The sequence below is a fragment of the Corythoichthys intestinalis genome, chromosome 5 (genome assembly GCF_030265065.1).
Source record: "Corythoichthys intestinalis isolate RoL2023-P3 chromosome 5, ASM3026506v1, whole genome shotgun sequence".
NCBI classification, from domain to species: Eukaryota; Metazoa; Chordata; class Actinopteri; order Syngnathiformes; family Syngnathidae; genus Corythoichthys; species Corythoichthys intestinalis.
Genome location: NC_080399.1, coordinates 33,553,281 through 33,572,519, shown reverse-complemented (window position 1 = coordinate 33,572,519; position 19,239 = coordinate 33,553,281). Strand labels below are relative to the sequence as shown.

The 19,239-nt window shown below is 37.5% G+C and overlaps 1 pseudogene; it reads left to right on the top strand.

Moving 5' to 3' along the window:
• LOC130915901 (protein mono-ADP-ribosyltransferase PARP6-like) overlaps nucleotides 1-19,239 on the top strand; it is a 35,002-nt pseudogene that overhangs the window by 13,980 nt on the left and 1,783 nt on the right.

Below are 19,239 nucleotides of genomic sequence, written 5' to 3'. Positions count from 1 at the left end.
CAACATCCACACAACAATCACAATTATGTACTTAAAAAAAAAAAGTATTTTTGAGGGGGAGCTACCCACACTAGCTTTGTGATTGACTGGTGGATCGTGATCAACGTCATGAGAACCCCTGATTTAGTGTATCAATTAATTACGTTCATATTCGTGAGAAATGTAGCCCTGACCCCCGTTCACCCAATCTGTTTGGTACTATTAATGTCCCATCCTGAGCAAAAAGTGTACATGCAGGTTATGCTGTAATATCATCCCTACCAATGTTGAGACCAAACCTACGCCCTTGACTACAGTATACATTACAGTATACAACCGTTTTAGTATGCAGAGATTGCTAAGGATTTTGGAACTAATGTTCTAATTTTCTTTGTGGGCCCCCATCAGGGCATGGGCCCTTAGAATCAGTCTCACTTTCCCCCCTATACGGCGCCCCTGGTGCCAGGGTAGAAAATATCATTTTTATAGGTCAACTGAACCCCCAGATTACTAAACTGTTGTTTACTACTGTACCCACAGATGATTAAACTGTGGGCACGGATTCGTAGACCATATCCAGTTTACTCATCTGTACTGAGGGTACAGATTAGTGCACTGTGCCCATTGATTACCAAATCTGTACCCACATATTACTAAACGGGAGCACATATTATAAATAGGGCTGTCAAACGATTAAAATTTTTAATCGAGTTAATCACAGCTTAAAAATTAATCGTAATTAATCACAATTTAAACCATCTATAAAATATGTCATATTTTTCTGTAAATTATTTTTGGAATGGAAAGATAAAACAAGACGGATATACTGTATACGTTCAACATACTGTACATAAGTACTGTATTTGTTTATTATAACAATAAATCAACAAAATGGCATTAACATTCTGTTAAAGCGATCCATGGATAGAAAGACTTGTAGTTCTTAAAAGATAAATGTTAGTACAAGTTATAGAAATTTTATATTAAAATCCCTCTTACTGTTTTCGTTTTAATAAAATTTGTAAAATTTTCAATCAAAAAATAAACTAGTAGCTCGCCATTGTTGATGTTAATAATTACACAATGCTCATGGTGCTTAAACCCATAAAATTAGTCACACCCAAACGCCAGCAGAGGGCGACAAAACACCAAATAACAAGTGGACATGACACTGTGCTTTCATTTTAATCTGTTTGAGCGGGGTATGTGCGTTGTGTCAAATATTTTAACGTGATTAATCAAAAAAATTAATTACCGCCCGTTAACGCGATAATTTTGACAGCTGTAATTATATTTGTGTATGGCGGAAAACACGGACATGACTGAAAAAGCAGTTTCTGCTCTTGCACTCCTCTGTAAAAGAAACTGCTGTATTTTAAGCCAAAAGAACTTGTGTTTGATAGAACAATATGTCTATATGCTGCCATAGCAGGTTCATGGCGGATGAAGCACCCGAACTATTTTTCGTTTGTCCATTTTACCCTGGAAATCCCCGTTTACAGACGTCGCGCAACCACTTTTGTTTCAACCCAGCCATAAATCGAAGGTAATTAATTATATTTATTATTCAAAATGTCTGTCATTTTTAGCTTAGAATCATTGATGTCTAATATTTCATTAAAAAAAAAAAAAAATTAAAAAAAAAAAAGACTTAAAAAAATTCACTCGCATATTTAAAAAAAATTACGTCACAATTAAAAAAATGGCGTCTGTAAAATAGTCACAGATATCTACCTCATAACTACCGCTTGTATTTTTTTTTTGTTACTGTCACACTTTCTCCGATATGTTAGATGATAAATAATCGATCCACACAAAGAAAAATTGAAAAAAAAAAAAAAAAAGTTTAAAATATAAATATAAATATATGAAAAAGAACATCTCGACCACTCCTTGATGTTTGAGATTTCTGCATCGCGACCAGTTATATTACCATGTTTCACCCATAAAATCCCCCAAAAATCCAGATGTGGACATTCACAGCTTTGTCTTGACACTCTGTGATACATGCTACATGGAGTTTTTTGATCGAAAAGAGGTAAGTACGCGATAATATCTCTAAAATCATGGCGTCTGCAATTCTGCTCTCGCGTGCTCTCACCTCCAGTTAGGGTTTTGCTTTTTTAAAAAAATACATTTTTTTCAAAATGCTGTTCTGTTCAAAATTGTTCTTCCCCCAGAAAATTGAGACTAAGCTTTCCAATTGATGTATCACACATGCACATAGGACAATTTCAAGTTTGGCCAAATTGGGGGTCTCAGAGCGGAACTTCAAGTCACCGGAGTGTTTTCAGCCATGGCGGAAAACACAGACATAATAACAATAATACATTTAAGGCTGAAAGAGCAGTTTCTGCTCTTACACCCCTCTTTAAAATAAACTGCTGTATTTGAAGCCAAAACAAATGTGTTTGATTGAACTTTGTCTATATGCTGCCATTGCAGATTCACGGCGCATTAAGCCAGTTTTTTTTTTCCTTTCCATTTTTAATTTGTCCGTTTGACCCTGGAGACCCCCGTTTACAGACGCTGTGCGACCGCTTTTATTTCAACCCAGCCATAAAAAGATTGTTATTCGAAATTTTTGTCATTTTTGGCTTAGAATCATTAAATGATGCCTAATATTTAGTTTAAAAAACGAATTTTATTATTTACTTTTGTTTATTATTCATTCGCATATTTTAAACAAATTACGTCACAACGAAAAAAAAAAAAAAATGTATCTAATTAAGTCACTGATATCTACCCATAGACCTCATAATACTTGACATGACACGAGAAACGGGGCCAATCCATTGGGGGGCTATTTTCAAAAAATTCAAATTCAAATATTTTCAAAACCAAAGCTGCTACCGACCTAAAACCAAAACAAGCACCTACCCTAGCTATATATGAGTCTCCATGAGCAGTGGCATCAAAAATTCAAAGTCGTTCCCTTATAAAACTACGATTAATTATTTTTTATATAACTTAAAATGGTTATAAAATTCCAAATTTTACACTAGATTCACAAAAATCACCAAATGCAGAGATAATCACCTATATTTTCAGGATCAGTAGCAATATTTAACATATCAAGTAAGTTTTTTTCCCCCCAAAATAGCATTTTTTAAGCAAAGTTTTATTTACTGGAAGTTTTCAACAGCTAATAAATCACTTAGTTTTCACATCAGAAGCTTAATACTTGAGTAAAACATGCAGAATCAATTTTAAATAATTTGTAAATACATTATTAATAAATTTTATATACAATCACAACTTATTAGAATAAAATAGCCCTTTATTGTCATTATACAGTTGTACAATGAAAATGTGGAGCATCTCCCTTTACAGTGCAGAATAAGATAAGTTAAAATCTCAAGTGACATGCATGTATAAAGTATGAAATCTAAATAAATATAAAATGCGTATGAGATAGTCCTATAATTCAGGCAGTGCAAACAATCGATGTGGTGTTACCAGTATGTGAGCCTCATCTTTCAACAATCACAAAGCCTTTTTCTATGCCTTGCATTTTCTGGTCGGATTCCTCGACTTGTACAAGTCCTTGTTCCTCACGGTCCCCTTTCTGCCCTTCTCAACTCTGCTCCTTTTCCTGCCGGCCAGCCTTGTTCCTCCTCGCTTCTGAAGTCACATCCTTGGAGACGTTCACACTAAAACAGTAGAATAGAATAGAATAGAATAGAATAGCCCTTTATTGTCATTATATGGTTGTACAATGAAATTGTGGAGCATCTCCCTTTACAGTGCAGGACAAGTAAAAAAATCTCGAAAGTGGCTTGCAAGAATAAAGTATAAAATCTAAATAAATATAAAATATGTATGAGGTAGTCCTATGTTCAGGCAGTGCAAATAATTGAAGTGAAGTAGCAGCAGTTGACAGTGAAGGCGCTGAATATTGCACAAGTAAAAATCTCGACAGTGGCTTGCAAGAATAAAAGTATAAAATCTAAATAGTATGAAATATGTATGTGGGTAGTCCTATGTTCAGGCAATGCAAATAATTGAAGTAGCAGCAGTTGACAGTGAAAGCATTGAATATTGCAGATTAATAATGCACGTAAACAAGTATTTCACATAGAATATGTGTGAATAGAAGTTGCAGAAGTTGATACTGAGGCAGTGAATATTGCAGCTAGTAAGTATTGCACATCGTATATTGCATGTAAATGAATATTGGACATTTGGTGATGTGGTGTTACATATGGCTATTCAGGGTGGAGATGGCTTTAGCAAAGAAACTGTTCCTCAGTCTGTTTGTTCTTGCTTTTAAACACCTATAGCGTCTCCCAGAGGGGGGCATTTCAAACAGCTGGGAACCAGGATGTGAGCTGTCCTTGAGGATGTTTAGAGCTCCGCTGAGGCATCGAGAGGAGTAGATGTCCATCAGGGAGGGGAGAGGACAGGCAATGATCCTCTGCGCTGTCTAGGCATTTCACAATGTAATACAGTAACTTTTAAGTAATGTACTGTACCTCTTCAACAGATTTCGTTCCATGGTGCAGAGGGGAGTCTGTTACAGAAACCTCTGCCTCACTTTGACCTGGCTATGATATGACCCACAAATATCCTTCATTACAACTCACAGAGTTGAAATCATACTTAAGTTTGGCATGTTTTCAGACACACCGTTTCTTTAGGTAAAGGTCAACAACCTTGCATATTTTCCAATTGTTATTCATCAAAACTGACCAAGTGTTGTCTAGAATGACTTGCAAAAGTACCCCCCCCCCCCCGCCCTTAGCATTACTTTAGCTATAAGTATTAAGAAAATAAAGTGTAGACAGTGTAGAGTCAAAATTCATCAAAGTACCCACGTTACCCGAAAGCAACATAATTTGGGTTGCTTTGATGGACTGTCTCTCAAAAGTCAACACGCCTCTCGTCGAGCCCCCCCCCCACGTTAAAACACAGCCAAAAGATTTAAAACTTGGGGGGGGAAAAAAAAAAAAAGATCTAAGAACAAAAGATTCGAAAGTGGACAAAAAAGATCTCAAAGTGAAAAAAATATTTGAAAAAGGAAAAAATAGGATGAGGGTTAAAAAAATAAATAAATAAAAATTGAACCTGAAAATATCTACTTTGAAACTAAACTTTTTTCAGTCGACAATACTTTTGGCCTTGATTTAACGCCATATTATTCTGCTTGAGTTGCTTTAAATAGGACCGACCTGACAACTGAGGCCTCGCATCATCTGAGAAGCATGGTGTCTTCTCAGAGCCGGACACTGGCTGAAGGTGAGCCCTTCAATGCTCTGAGGTCCGTTTTTTTACCTCATTCTCTGCAGCCTAATTGACATAATAAAATACACATTATAAGCATTTCTTCAAAGTCTGAGTAGGGTTAGTATTTCAAAAGTGGAAATCCTTTTAGTGTAGCTGTATGGGTTTTCTTACTGTGCGTACAAAAATGCCACAGTCGTCATTGTCCGTCTGCCTCCATTGCGTCGGGAATGTTACGTCCCAGGAGTCCAGTCCTCCCTGCTCCCTGAAAGCGTTGCATTTAAAAGACATAGCATCCATGAAAAAACACTTTTCAGTAACAGTAATTTTCTGTGCGCATCTGTCCAGTTGAATCGAAATGTGTTTGATCCATTACTTACCTTAGTATACCCAAGTCATTTTTACTTATTGTTGTATACAACGGTAGAGAGTCATATATACGGATCTCCTTTTTTCGGAAGTCCAATACCTAAAGTGGAAGACAAATATTTCCAAAGTGCATAAACCTCTACGTCCATTGGTTCAAGCAGAATGTTCATGTGTTTGTTGAGCAACATACCAATACATGCAGTATTAAGTTACCGTTGAAATGCATTACCGTTTATTGTAGTTCATCTTGTTGATCTCCCGTGTTTATAATTTACTGGTATTAGTCTCAGAACCATACCTGTAGTACATTACCACTTTAAATCAATTTCTTCACCCAAATAATTTGTGTCGAACCTTATCACTGTTTAAACTCAAGACCCCAAACCAAAATTTTGAATCGCCTAATGAAATTTAAATGAAGGGGAAAAGTCATATTGACCATGTACTTCTATAAAAATAATTCTTTGGGTCCCCGTTTTCATTTGCTCCCGATAAATCTAGTATTATTGTCATATGACCTTAAATCTTTCACATGTCTAAACCATAAGCGGATTTTAAGTGGGGGCCAGGCCCCCCCCGGTGGCCGAAAAGTGTCATTGCATGTAATTGACTTTCCTATATGCATATAAAAAATGTAAAGCAATAAAACTGCAACAAAAATGAATGAAATGAACCAAAAAAAAAAAAAAAATTTATAATGGGTCAAAATTATTTTTTGAACAGATCATGTGACAAGCACCTTAGACAGTCATTTGCTTTGCATATAATTTTCATTTTAAAAAACTATTAGGGGAGGGCAATTTTATTTTTCAAATGATGTTTTTCTTTGTATGAATTTTTTTTTTTTTTTTACCGAAGCAACTTTTTGAGCGATTGAATGCCACTCCGGGAACTCCGGTTTTCCTCCCACATCCCAAAAACATGCATGGTAGGCTGATTGAACACTCTAAATTGTCCGTAAGTATGAGTGTGTGCGTGAATGGTTGTATGTCTCCTTGTGCCCTGCGATTGGCTGGCAACCAGTTCAACCCTGCCTACTGCCCGTAGATAGCTGGGATAGGCTCCAGCACCTCCGCGACCCTCGTGAGGAAAAAGCGGCATGGAAAATTAATGAATGATTGATTGAGACAAATGTTCTGCCCAAACACAAAAAGGATTGCTTCAATCAAAGACAATTTTTTCAATGAAAAATTAAGTGTTCAAATGCAAATTTTTCAATCTCAAATATTTTTTCGCATTCAAAAATGTTCTACTATTGAAATCTCTTTTTATTAAAGTGATTTTTCTTTTTAAAACACATTTTATAAGCAACTTATTTTTTGATTAAATAAAAACAAAAATGTCTAAGCCAAAATGTGGCGCAAACACAAATCAACATTACTTCAATTAAAAAAAAAAATTCAAAGAAGTTTTCTCGTGTATTTTTTTTTTTTTTTAGTTTTTTGAGTTAATTTATTTTTACATTCAAACACTTTTTTTTTTTTTTTTTTTTTTAATTGAAGCGATTTTTTTTTTTTTTAATGGTTGAAAATATATATTTTGATTGAAGCAACTTTTTTTGATATGATAATAAAGACACAAATCTACCCCCATATGGTTCCGCTCAGGGGATACAATTTTTGACGGTAAATACATTGGCACGACACCGGCGGGCGTACCATATTCAATGGATGACGATCTTGGCGAAAATTATTGCCTAAGCAGCCTGATTTAGAATTCCCCTCAAGAATGATGGGAAACAAAAATGCTCATTGTCAACTTATTATTATAAATATTCTTGGAAGTTAATTTTATTGCTGACACTGCGTTTTGGGGTCATCAACATGTTGTGCCCCCCCTGCCCCAAAAGTCAAACTCCGCCTATGGTCTTAACCCTCCTACTGAGGAACTTCTGAACGCTTAAATTCTGGCTTACCCAGAAGATGAAGTGACTTCCTGTCTCTGAAGTGGTGTCTCCCACAAGGCTTGGCAGAAAGTATCTATATGCAGTCAAATGTGGTGAGAAAAGTACGTTACTTTCAGTGTCCATGTTAATTATATCAAGTTTTCATTTTAAGAAACATGGAAAAACATACCTTCAAGGCCTCCACAGTGTTGTCCGAGATGTAGCCATCCGTTTCCCACATTCGGCACCAAAGGATGAAGTCAAAGTGACCAAGATTGGCAGGCTGTTCAGTGTTGGAAATAAGCAAAAACATACATACATTTGCATGCATACACACATTACATTAACAAACTCTTAATTGCATTAGCCCCCACAAAACTGTTTTTAATTCAGTGGCGCCTCCAGAAATTTTTCATAGGGGTGGCCAAATGGGGCAGTTGAAATCTTGGGTTGGCACACCAAAACTAAAAGCCATAATTTCAGGTTTTCATTATATTATTGCAGTAAAAAGGTCAGGGGAAAACTATCAGAAAGACTTAAGGACACGGCTACTGATATATTTTGGTGTGTTGTGTAATATTTGATGTTACTAATGATTTAATGTGCGTGGTCCATAACTGTCCAGTCAACATTTTGAGTTCCACAAAAATTCTGTTTTATTGTGTTATGTATATATTAGGCATAAGGTGTACATTTAACAAAACAAAATAATTACTGGGGAAAAGCAGGTGCTGGCAGATACAAATAAAAGTACAGAGGCAATCATATCTTAACTGGATATTTCCCATCACAATGTTAATGTGACACAAAAGTAATTATTACTCAATGAACAAAACATAAAAAGTACTTCCCAATAGGGATCAACAGATTAACAGGCTATACTGTATGTGCAACATACACTCATATCCAGGGCCGTCCCACCCTATACGCAGACTATGCAGCTGCATAGGGCCCCTGACCACTAGGGGGCCTCCAATCTGGCAATTGTTTAATTTATATTCTATTTTGTTTACTACAGTTTGCTTTATTTGACTTTTGTGAGTTTTGATATTTGATTACAAGCTTTAAAAAATAAAAGCTGTTCCTTAACTTCTTTCTTTCCTGTTCTAGAAAAAGGTTTGGCGCTATCTACTGTAAGTACTGACAATCATTTGGGGTGAGAAGTTTGAAGTATGCAGTGCAACAAAATCCGATTAATATACAAAATATGGACGTATGGGTTTGATTGCATGTATGGGTTTCCCAGTATACTGTGACGAAATGGTGGCCCAAAAATATGGGCCCCTTAGCATTATTTTGCTTAGGGCCACAAAATGGCCTGGGCCGGCCCTGCTCATATCGTTGTTTAATGTAACGCAAAAATAATTACTGAATTGTCTGAACAAATATACTGAACAAAAAAATAACAAAGAGAGCTTGCCAAAAGGGATCAATATTCTCTGATGTTGATGACCAGGCTATCAGTATGCTTCAGTAATAGTTTTATTCGCCTGTTGCTATGTTTTTTGGCAAACACATCCACAGAGTCATCAAGATATATGGCCGTAGCCCGTCATGATTCAACACTTAGCACCCCCAAATTGCTTAAGATTACAAAAAAAAAAATATATAATAATTCATAATAATAATACATGCACACATACCTGGCTGACAGCTGCGTGAGGCTTCAACACCAAAGACCAATTGAGGGAGGTTAAGATAGATCCCTCCTAATATAGGATTGACCTACGAACCGATTGGCATTCTGGGTTGATTAGTCCAAAGTGCCACCAGGTGGGTGATATATGCCCTACTGCCACGATCTAAAACCAAATAGTTTCAGCAACAGTGTCCTCTTGTGGGTGATTAGTGGAAGTGGATAAATCCCGTCTCGGCATCTGTTACTGTCGGAAAAAAATCAGAGCTGAAAAATATGACCGGGTCCCCAAAACTAATAAAATAACGATCATGACATCATTACATTACATACTAATGCCTGCAACAGCGAGGCTTAGAAGCCTAAGCAGCACAGAGATCAACTCCAACTCTGTGTTATTTTGAAGTTCATCCAATGAACATGGAAACTACAGAACAAAGAGTACTACAAAAGTAGCGGGATTCATGGCCCTTAGTAATAATTACAACAACAACAACAAAAATACATTCAAAGAAGTTCAGCACTGCCTGTAGTGACCATATCATTTTGAGACGCTTTTGGGGGAGAAAATCCATTGTTTAAATAGTAAAAGTAAAAAAATTTAAATTAAAAGACACACACGCACACACACACAAAAGTCATGAGTAATAAAAAATAGATAATTATAAAGAAAATACAATTAATTTGGAAAATGTAATACTTAAAAAATGAATTAAAACTAATTGTAATTAATTGATAAAAAGAAGAAGAATAAAGACAAATTCATTCTTTCTTTTTTCTTTCAAGCAGGGTGAGGCAGCATTTAGTTATTATGCTCCTCAACTCTGGAACAAGTTACCTGAACGTCTGAAGTATGCTCAAACTGTTAGCTCTTTTAAATCAGGGCTGAAAACGCTTTTGTTTAGCACTGCATATCCATAACTGTCTATATATTTCAATCTACTTGCTTTCTATTCCTCTTGTGCTTATCTCCATTGCTGATTTCAATTATTATTAGTAGTAGTACTTTTTGTTTGATTTTTATTTATTTATTTTTATTCTATTTGTTATTAAATGTGATTTTTATGTATAATTTTATTTCCGATTTTGATTGTCTTAAATGTGATTTTTATGATCTTCATGTGATGTAAAGCACTTTGAATTGCCTTGTGTTGAATTGTGCTATATGAATAAATTTGCCTTGCCTTGCATTTTGACCTCAAACAACTCTTTGGCTCGTTCGATCGCTTCTAGACCTTCCCAGGTAAAATGGATTGGACGTCGATTGCCGTCAATAGGTGTTTTCAATATGAAATTTCCTCTTTTAATAACTACTACAACACATACTCTATGACATGGTCCGGCAGTGAATGAGTTAAACTAATGATAACTTTTGAATTAATGTGCACTGTAGTTTACACTGTCACTGAAAGGGTTAATTAGTAGGGGAAAAAAGCACACCGCTCCCAAACACTCTTTAAAGTGGATAACTCTACTCAAGGGCGTAGGTTTGGTCCCAATATTGGTAGGGACGATATAACAGCATAACCTGCATGCAGTGGCGGACTTGGCAATTTTGGGGCCTAAAGCGAACATATCCGGGGGCCATCTTCATGGGTCAGGGGTTAAAAAAGTGAGAAGGGATTGGAGGAAATATGTTCTGGTACACTAGGGCTGTCCTAAACGGCAAATTTTCTCCTGATTAGTCGGCCGACTAGTTTAACGATTAGTCGACTAATCTAATAATTGTCTTTTTTTTTTTAAAAACTAATTTAGCAATGAAATTTTTGTTGACACTTATTAATTCAGAAAACCATTTTGGAACACTTAAATTCCTTATTAAAGTACATATAATCATGTAAATAACAATAATTAATCACAAATAAACAATGACGTGAAATGCTGATAGCATTTACTAGTGCAAAAGAATGGAAAGTAAACAGATTCATAACACTGACTTTACCTTTCCAACATTATTCAAAACAATAAAAAAAAATCTGGCATTATTATTATAGTATACTTCTGTAAACCTTACTTTCCGTTGCTGTGAAGCTGTGGGTCAATCGGGTTACAGTTTTTATGTTGCGGTGCATTTACTCCATCTTCTCTACTAAAAAAAATGACCGACACGGCAAGAACGAGCGTGACATCGACTCCCTGATTCACCTCACGAGAATATACAGCAATGACATCGGGATGTCATTCGGACTAGATAAGTGTGGGCGAATGTTATCCAGAAGAGGGAAGGTGATCTCAACTGAAGGGGCTGAACTACCTGATGGCATCATAACTGATGTGCAGGACAGCTACAAATACCTGGGGACCACACAGGCAAATGGAAACCATGAGGAAACAACTAGGAGGTCTGCCACAACCAAATACTTTAAGAGGGTGAGGCAGGTCCTCAAGAGTCAGCTGAATGGCAAGAATAAGATCCAGGCCATTAACAGTTATGCCCTACCAATAATCAGATACCCTGCCGGAATCGTATCCTGGCCGCTAGAAGAGATGCAGGCTACCAACATCAAGACAATGCACGGAGGGTTTCACCCTAAGTCCAGCATCCTGAGGCTCTACACACAGCTGCTCAGCGAATGCCTCAGGCAACAGAAGCTTAGTAAGGGGGAGGACCCTGAGGAAATATCATGGAAGGACAAGCATGGTATATACCACCGAAAAATTGTGGGGGGAGCTGACATGGGGAAAACATACCAGTGGCTGGAAAAGGCCGGACTGAAGGACAGCACGGAGGCACTGATCATGGCAGCACAAGAACAGGCCCTAAACACAAGCTCAATAGAGGCCTATCACACCAGACAGGACCCCAGGTGCAGGCTGTGCAAAGAGGCCCCTGAGACAGTCCAGCACATCACAGCAGGGTGTAAGATGCTGGCAGGCAAGGCATACATGGAACGACATAACCAGGTAGCAGGCATAGTGTACGGGAACATCTGTGCCGAGTACGGACTGGAGACCCCGGAGTCAAGGTGGGCGACACCTCCAAAGGTGGTCGAGAACAACCGAGCCAAGATCTTGTGGGACTTCCAGATCCAGACAGACAAACTGGTGATGGCCAGCCAGCCTGACATAGTGGTGGTGGATAAACATCAGAAGACAGCAGTAGTGATAGATGTAGCAATCCTGAGCAATAGCAACATCAGGAAAAAAGAACACGAAAAGCTGGAGAAATATCAAGGGTTGAAGGAAGAGTAGGAGAAAATGTGGGGAGTGAAGGCAACTGTGGTGCCAGTAGTGATCGGGACACTAGGGGCAGTAACCCCCAAGCTGGGTGCATGTCTTCAACAGATACCAGGAACAACGACCGATTTCTCCGTTCAGAAGAGCGCAATCTTAGGGACAGCTAAGATCCTGCGCAGAACCCTCAAGCTCCCAGGCCTCTAGTAGAGGACCCGAGCTTGAGAGGGGAGACCATACCGCCCGGGTGGGCGAGACAACCATTTTATATATATTTTTTTTATATATGGCGGAAAACACAGACAAGGCTGAAAAAGCAGTTTCTGCTCTGGCAGCCGTCTTTAAAACAAACTGCTGTATTTTAAGCCAAAAGAACTGTTGTGTTTGATAGAACAATATGTCTATATGCTGCCATAGCAGATTCATGGCGCATGAAGTCCTCGAACTATTTTTAATTTGTCCTTTTTACCCTTGAAACCCCCGTTTACAGACGTTGCGCAACCGCTTTTGTTTCAACCTAGCCATAAAAAGAAGGGACGAAATCGTATTTACTATTCGAAATGTCTGTCATTTTTGGCTTAGAATCATTAATTGATGTCTAATATTTAGTTAATAAAATAAAAAAACTTTTTAAAAAATTATTAACTCGCATATTTTAAGCTTTTAAACAAATTATGTCACAATGAAAAACTCCCAGTGGTTCCCACGTTGAAAACTGGCATTTAATTTTAAGAAATGGACTTGTCAATGCCTCTAATACAAAATTCCAGGTTAGGCAGATCCATTGCTCCTGTATGATTTAAAAGGCAGGAAAGTTGGGAAAAATTATGAATAAAATTTATTGTTAATAAATGTAAGATAAGCTTGTTTTTGGGTGCCAAATATACAGTATTATGCCAGTTTGCTCTTCCACAGCTATTATACGCGCACTCCCAAGCTATTATGAAGAATACAGTTTTAGCCATCGTCATGTGCTTACAGGTCATTGTTCACATTCTGCTGATTGATAGAAGCACACACATATATTGATTCATCACACAACGTCTCAGTACCTTTCCACCAAGCTACAGTACTATGAGTACAAATGTGTGTTTAAAACAATGTTATCTTGCCTGCTCAGGTAATTCAATCAGGAAGGTTTAATCGGGAAGTGTGACTGTTCAATCACTGACTAGAATAAGGAATTTGCCCGACCGAACCTGCCACGTTGGACAACAAGTGTTGTAACTGTATTTTGCTCATCAACAAGCCCTCAATAAAAGCTGCACTCCTCAGGATGAAAGTCAGAGAAGCTTGCTGGGAGCCACGAGCTCCCATCAACCTTTTTCTCCTGACAGAGTAAAACCTTATCTCTGTCTCCTTTCTGTTCCTCTCTCCGTCCTCCCTCAGGTCTTTTATTATTTTCTTAGTACAGTAGTAAGATTAGACCCAACATTTCTTGGTGCCGAAACCCGGGACCTAAAAATCCGCGTTCATCCGGACCGCTGCGGGGCCAACGGACGCCGCCGGGATATTTACGACCTTTTTCACATGAACGGACGGCTGCGCCTTTGTTCCTGCGACGACCCGGATTGCCGGTGACAGGTCCCAGACGAACCAGGGCAGGACGGAGTGAGGTGGGATAAAGTTTAATTAAGTTGTTGACGCTTTCGGGTTTAAATACGGGGCGGATTGAATTGTGAAGTCGAAGTACTGACTCATAATAGTTCGAAGTACGGAACATCCGTTAAGTAAACCGTTGAAATTTAAACCATCCTAGTTCGAAGTACTGAACTATTGTGTGACGAATTGCGTGCGTTTAAAGGGTCTAAAAACGTTACGTAAACAGTAATCCTCGAAGTACTGAGGACTAACACACAGGCGATATTTTGCGAAGTAAAGACAAAATATTGCGGAAAGCGGGCCGAAGTACCGAGCCATAAAAAGTTATAAAAACGTCCGAACCCGGAGTCAGAGACGAGGTAAAGCAAACATAATAGCGTGATAAAAAGCAAAAGTGAAAAGTCCGTGCACGGCAATAAAACATAGGCGACCAAAACTGAACACAAAACAACTAAGAGACTACATAGGCGACGTAAATAAAACGTAAAAGCGTTACGTTTGAAAACTGATAAAAACCAAAAGAAAAAATGATAAAAGAACATCCTGATGTTAAATTCATGCAACAAATGAAGCCAGAAAAGTTGTTGTTACTTAGGAAAATGGGTAAAAAAAACATGCATTCGACCCCACATTGAAAAATGAAGAAAATATGGCCAAACTGAAGAAAGAATTGTTGATGAAGAAGCAACAGACAAAGAGAAAAACGAAAGGGGAATTCGGTCGAAAATAGGAATTTCTGTGTATCTGTGTTGACAGTTTGTCTTTGAGCTCAAATTGTTTGTTTATTTTTTTGTCTGGGGTGAGCCACTAGTAGAATGTACGGTGGCTTTGATTTGTATTTGAAATTGTACTGTCTGGTATGATAAGTCATTGTGGATAACTATGGTTGTTGTCATGTGACTGATTATGAGGCTGCTTTCTTTCATGATTTTTCATGTCCATAGTGATAATTGGTGAATTGTGCTGTTGAAAGTTTGAGTAAGCTGTATTGAGGAAGGTAACCGTAAGTCTAAGTAAAGATGGGTGGCGAATGTGTTTAGTTGTTTGGTGGACGTTCGGAGTGACAAAAAGGAATTAAGAAAGTAGGGTTGAGAAGGTTTTGGGTGTGTGAGAGGAGCGTCGATAAACGAGGGAATTGTTTGTGAATAGCTGACCGTTTATTGTGAAAAAATCGGGGAAAAACCTAGAAGTTTTTCAACATGTGGAGTGCGGCCCTTCGGTGGCCCCTATTTGCAACATGGGGTCCTCGACGGCATCCGCTGGGTTTTTGCCCAAATTAATTATAAGGGAAGGTTGTAATTGCAGCTGGGAATATTCCAGCCTTTCCCTTGTACTATTTAGGATATGAATTTTAAAATGGAATCTCAATAGCGATAAAAATAGATTGTTGAGCTAAATTGAAATTTATAGAACACTCTTAAAAGAAAATAAGAGAATGGCTAAAAGAGAAAGAAAATAGTTAATGTTTTGAAAAAGGAAAAGATCAACTGTTGATAGAGCTATTTGAAAACAAACTTAACAGATTTATTTTAAGCAAAGAGCTAGTATATTTGATAAAAAGAAAATTAGATTGTTAGAAATGTTCTTCATTCAAGAATAGATATTGTTCAAAATATTATTTGAAAGTAAATTATTCTGAATTCAGGTGAAAAATGACCAACTTTTAGATGTATCGAGCTAATAAGAAACAAATAATAATATTTACTCCAAGTAAGTAGAGTAATCTGACGTATTAATCTTTGAACTAGTTCTTAACATTCAAAGTAAGATGGAGAAAATTATTCGGCTAGATTTAAAAGAGTATTACGTTATAAAAGTTTACAATGAAGAAGGTGATTCAGAAATAGAGAAATGTACTCATTATTGGCAGATTTAAAGAGAAAAGGAATCACACATAATGACATAATAAATAGATTGACTAAATTAGATTTTGAACAACATGGCAAAATGCAGTAAGAACTGTCAAAAAGACTTCCCATTAATTCTTGGGAATGATAATAGATATCAATGCAAGTCTTATAGATAAAGAGCGGTCCAAATGTTGGTTAATAAACTCCTGTTGAGGAAGGAGCAGCGGTTTGGTATATGTCACAAAATGAATAAATATTAATAGCTGATGAAAAAAAGTTTTAGCAGACGTTAGAGCAATTTTAAACTTGCCGCTTTTTAAGAATGACAGAAGTAGTCTAAACTAGGGAAATAAGTTGTTACAGGGAGTGTATAAATAATAACAAATCAAAAGTTGGGATTAAAAAACGTTCTAAAAATTCACACGGAAAGCAGATAATTCTACCAACCTGGAGTGACATACGAATGGATGTTTTTTAGTGCACGAAAAAACATTCTTTGTTCTCCTCTGGACTGCTGCATTATCCTCCATTATAAATTATATGGATGTCAGTTGAAAATGATTGGAATTAAAATTCGAATTGAATGCTATAAGAGGTAGTGTTTACTTAGGTGTTAAAGAATAGACGAGAAGTCATAGTGGAATAAAAAAGATTGCTTAAAAGAGTATATCTGTCCCACAATACCCTCCCATTCAAATGAAAAACTTTGCCTGGGTAAAGAAGTCAGATTTTGACTTATGTGGACAACACACCGTATTATGGAAAATTCCAATTTGAAATAGAAATTTAAATTGATTTCTAAATTTACCCAAAAGATACCCTAGGCCTATTGAGATACTGCATTTGACTAAAAACAATTAATTGAATAGATTATAATTGCGTAGTGGAATTGTAATTTTTGGATTACATGTTGATGGATTTTCAACAGTGACCCAAAGAAGGTGAAAAGACATTTTTGTCAGCTCTAAAGAAATTCCAAAACAAAGACAAATTCCAGTTTTGTAATCTTGAGTGGAACATTGCGCGATATATTAATGCCACTGCAAAATTCAATTTACTGATTAAAATGGGAACTGACAAAAATTGTTCATAAGCAAATATTGGCATTTGCCAAGTGTAAATTATTATACTGGGAGAATTGTAACTCTAACTTTGGATTGATTGCGGAACGTAAACTGTTTTTGATACAGTAATAGTAACGGTAACAGTAATAGCATGGGGTTTTAGAAATGGGTTATTCGTTATTCTTGAATTTACGATACATGATTACCATTCTCCCAAGATAAGCTTAATCCTTGATTTTAGACTTTGAATATATCACGTTTATCCTAAGTATCTTTATTTCACATTTTTATTGACATAACATTTGGTTTGTTTTGAAGATATGTTTTAATGTAGAGTTTATAAAAGCTAATTTGGTTTCCTGTTTTGAATAATGAGTCAATTGTTTAGATCGTGCTGATAAATTAGGTTAACTGAGAATTCTGCAGTAGCGCGAAAAAACAAATGATGTTATTTTTAGGATTGTGCAATCACTGCCGAGCCTGGCTGTTAGATTTTGACCTCAAGCCAATGTCAATGAATGATCAATTGAATTGGACACCTGAAGCCGAAGTACCTTTCAGGAAACTGTAAACAGACTTGGCAGGCTCCTCAGTCTTAGCACATCCAAACTACCAAAAGCGTTAACCATTTGTACATGTGAAGCCCATATTGATGGCCTTGATAACGTGTCAATCCAGAACAGGCTAGCAGATGAAGCAGCCAAGATAGCGGTTGTAATTCAACGCAATAAAGCTAAAATACACCTATTGGCTGAAACTGAACCGCAACAACTAATAGATAAAAAACTTAAAGGCTATAAAAACATAGCATCGCAAACAGAAAAACAAAAATGGGCGATGAAAGGTTTCTACCTAAATTATTGATCTTATGGGTAGCTGAATTGAGCCACATGATTGTCAAGTGTCTACAGGGGAGAGGACTGAGTTGGTTAATAATTGGTTAATAGACACTATGACAATTGTGGCCCAATGGCTGTAATTTAATTCATACTTGAAATTTTTTTTTAAATTCAATTCATACTTGAGATTTTTTTTTTAATTCATACTGGAAAAATTTTTTTCAACCAGTGTTTACTTTGCATAAACAAGGTTAAGAGAGATGAATAAGAGGGAGGTTCCTAGAACCATCTGAACTATTTAAAACATTGCACATGGATTACATTGAGTTAAATAGAGCATTGGGGAAAAGATATTGCCTGGTGATAATAGATGTATTTTCTAGATTGGTTAAGATTTTACGTAACGCACGTGAGGACGAAAAAACAGTTATTGCATGTACAGACCCCAGTCTGCCGGACTATTGGGAAGGACAAATTAGTAACAGACTGATGCAGAAGGAAAGACTTTGCCACCTTTTAGACTTCCAGATTTAACTCCAGGACCTGTTAAAGGTTCTGGCAGCATTCCAGCTCACATAACGAAACAGTTTGATCTAAGACAAGTTCGAGACAACAATGATCTGCCAGAATGTTCCGATCCACAGACTCTCAAGGTGCGGGTCGGAGACTTGGTGTTCCTGAAAGTGTTGCAGTGTGCCAGGTTGGACAGTGAACGCTGGGACGGTCCTTAAAGAGATGGTTGGCGTCAGCCCGACTGCAGTGAAAGTCTATGGATGCGCTGGAAGAATTCATTAATCCCAGTGCAAGCTTTTCCGGTTGCCAGAAGGACCTAGCGACGCCAGTCCACCAGGCCCTGATTCCTAATGTCCCGACCTCACCTAAAGTCATCAAGAGCGGTGGAAGTGTTTTCCGCCGGCGGAAGGGTTTTCCGCTCTGCTGGCAGGCTGTCCACTCCTGTGAAAGACCAGAGCCAAGCCTGTCTCTCCAGGGGACCAAGTCTTCATAAAAATCAAAAGAATTGGTCCAGCCCACGTTGGGAAGGCCCCAACAAGGTTCTCATCACCACACCCGCAGTGGTCAAGGATGAGTCTGACACGGACAGTGACAACAAGGACACTCTTGTCTAAAGCAGATCTACCGTGCACTCATCGAAGACACCTTGGCACTCTACATATGTCAGAAGAGTTCCTGAATTTACAAACATTTAACTGTCGCATTTATCTACCATATTAAAGTGTATGTTGTCCGTATTTTTTCCAGAGATGCCAGGCAATGAGGCTCTCGTCCCCGCAAGCGGGGAGGGAATAGGGGAATTTTGGCCTAGAAGGTTTTCGCCCTTATCTGGTTTCTCAACTCCAATGTTGTGGTGTACTGTTGACAATTGTTACTGCAAACCCGTCTTGAGAAAAGTAATGGTTAGATGTTAACGCCAAGTGCCAATTGAAGCACTTTGTTTTAAACCCACAACAGGGGGGAAATGTAAGATAAGCTTGTTTTTGGGTGCCAAATATACAGTATTATGCCAGTTTGCTCTTCCACAGCTATTATACGCGCACTCCCAAGCTATTATGAAGAATACAGTTTTAGCCATCGTCATGTGCTTACAGGTCATTGTTCA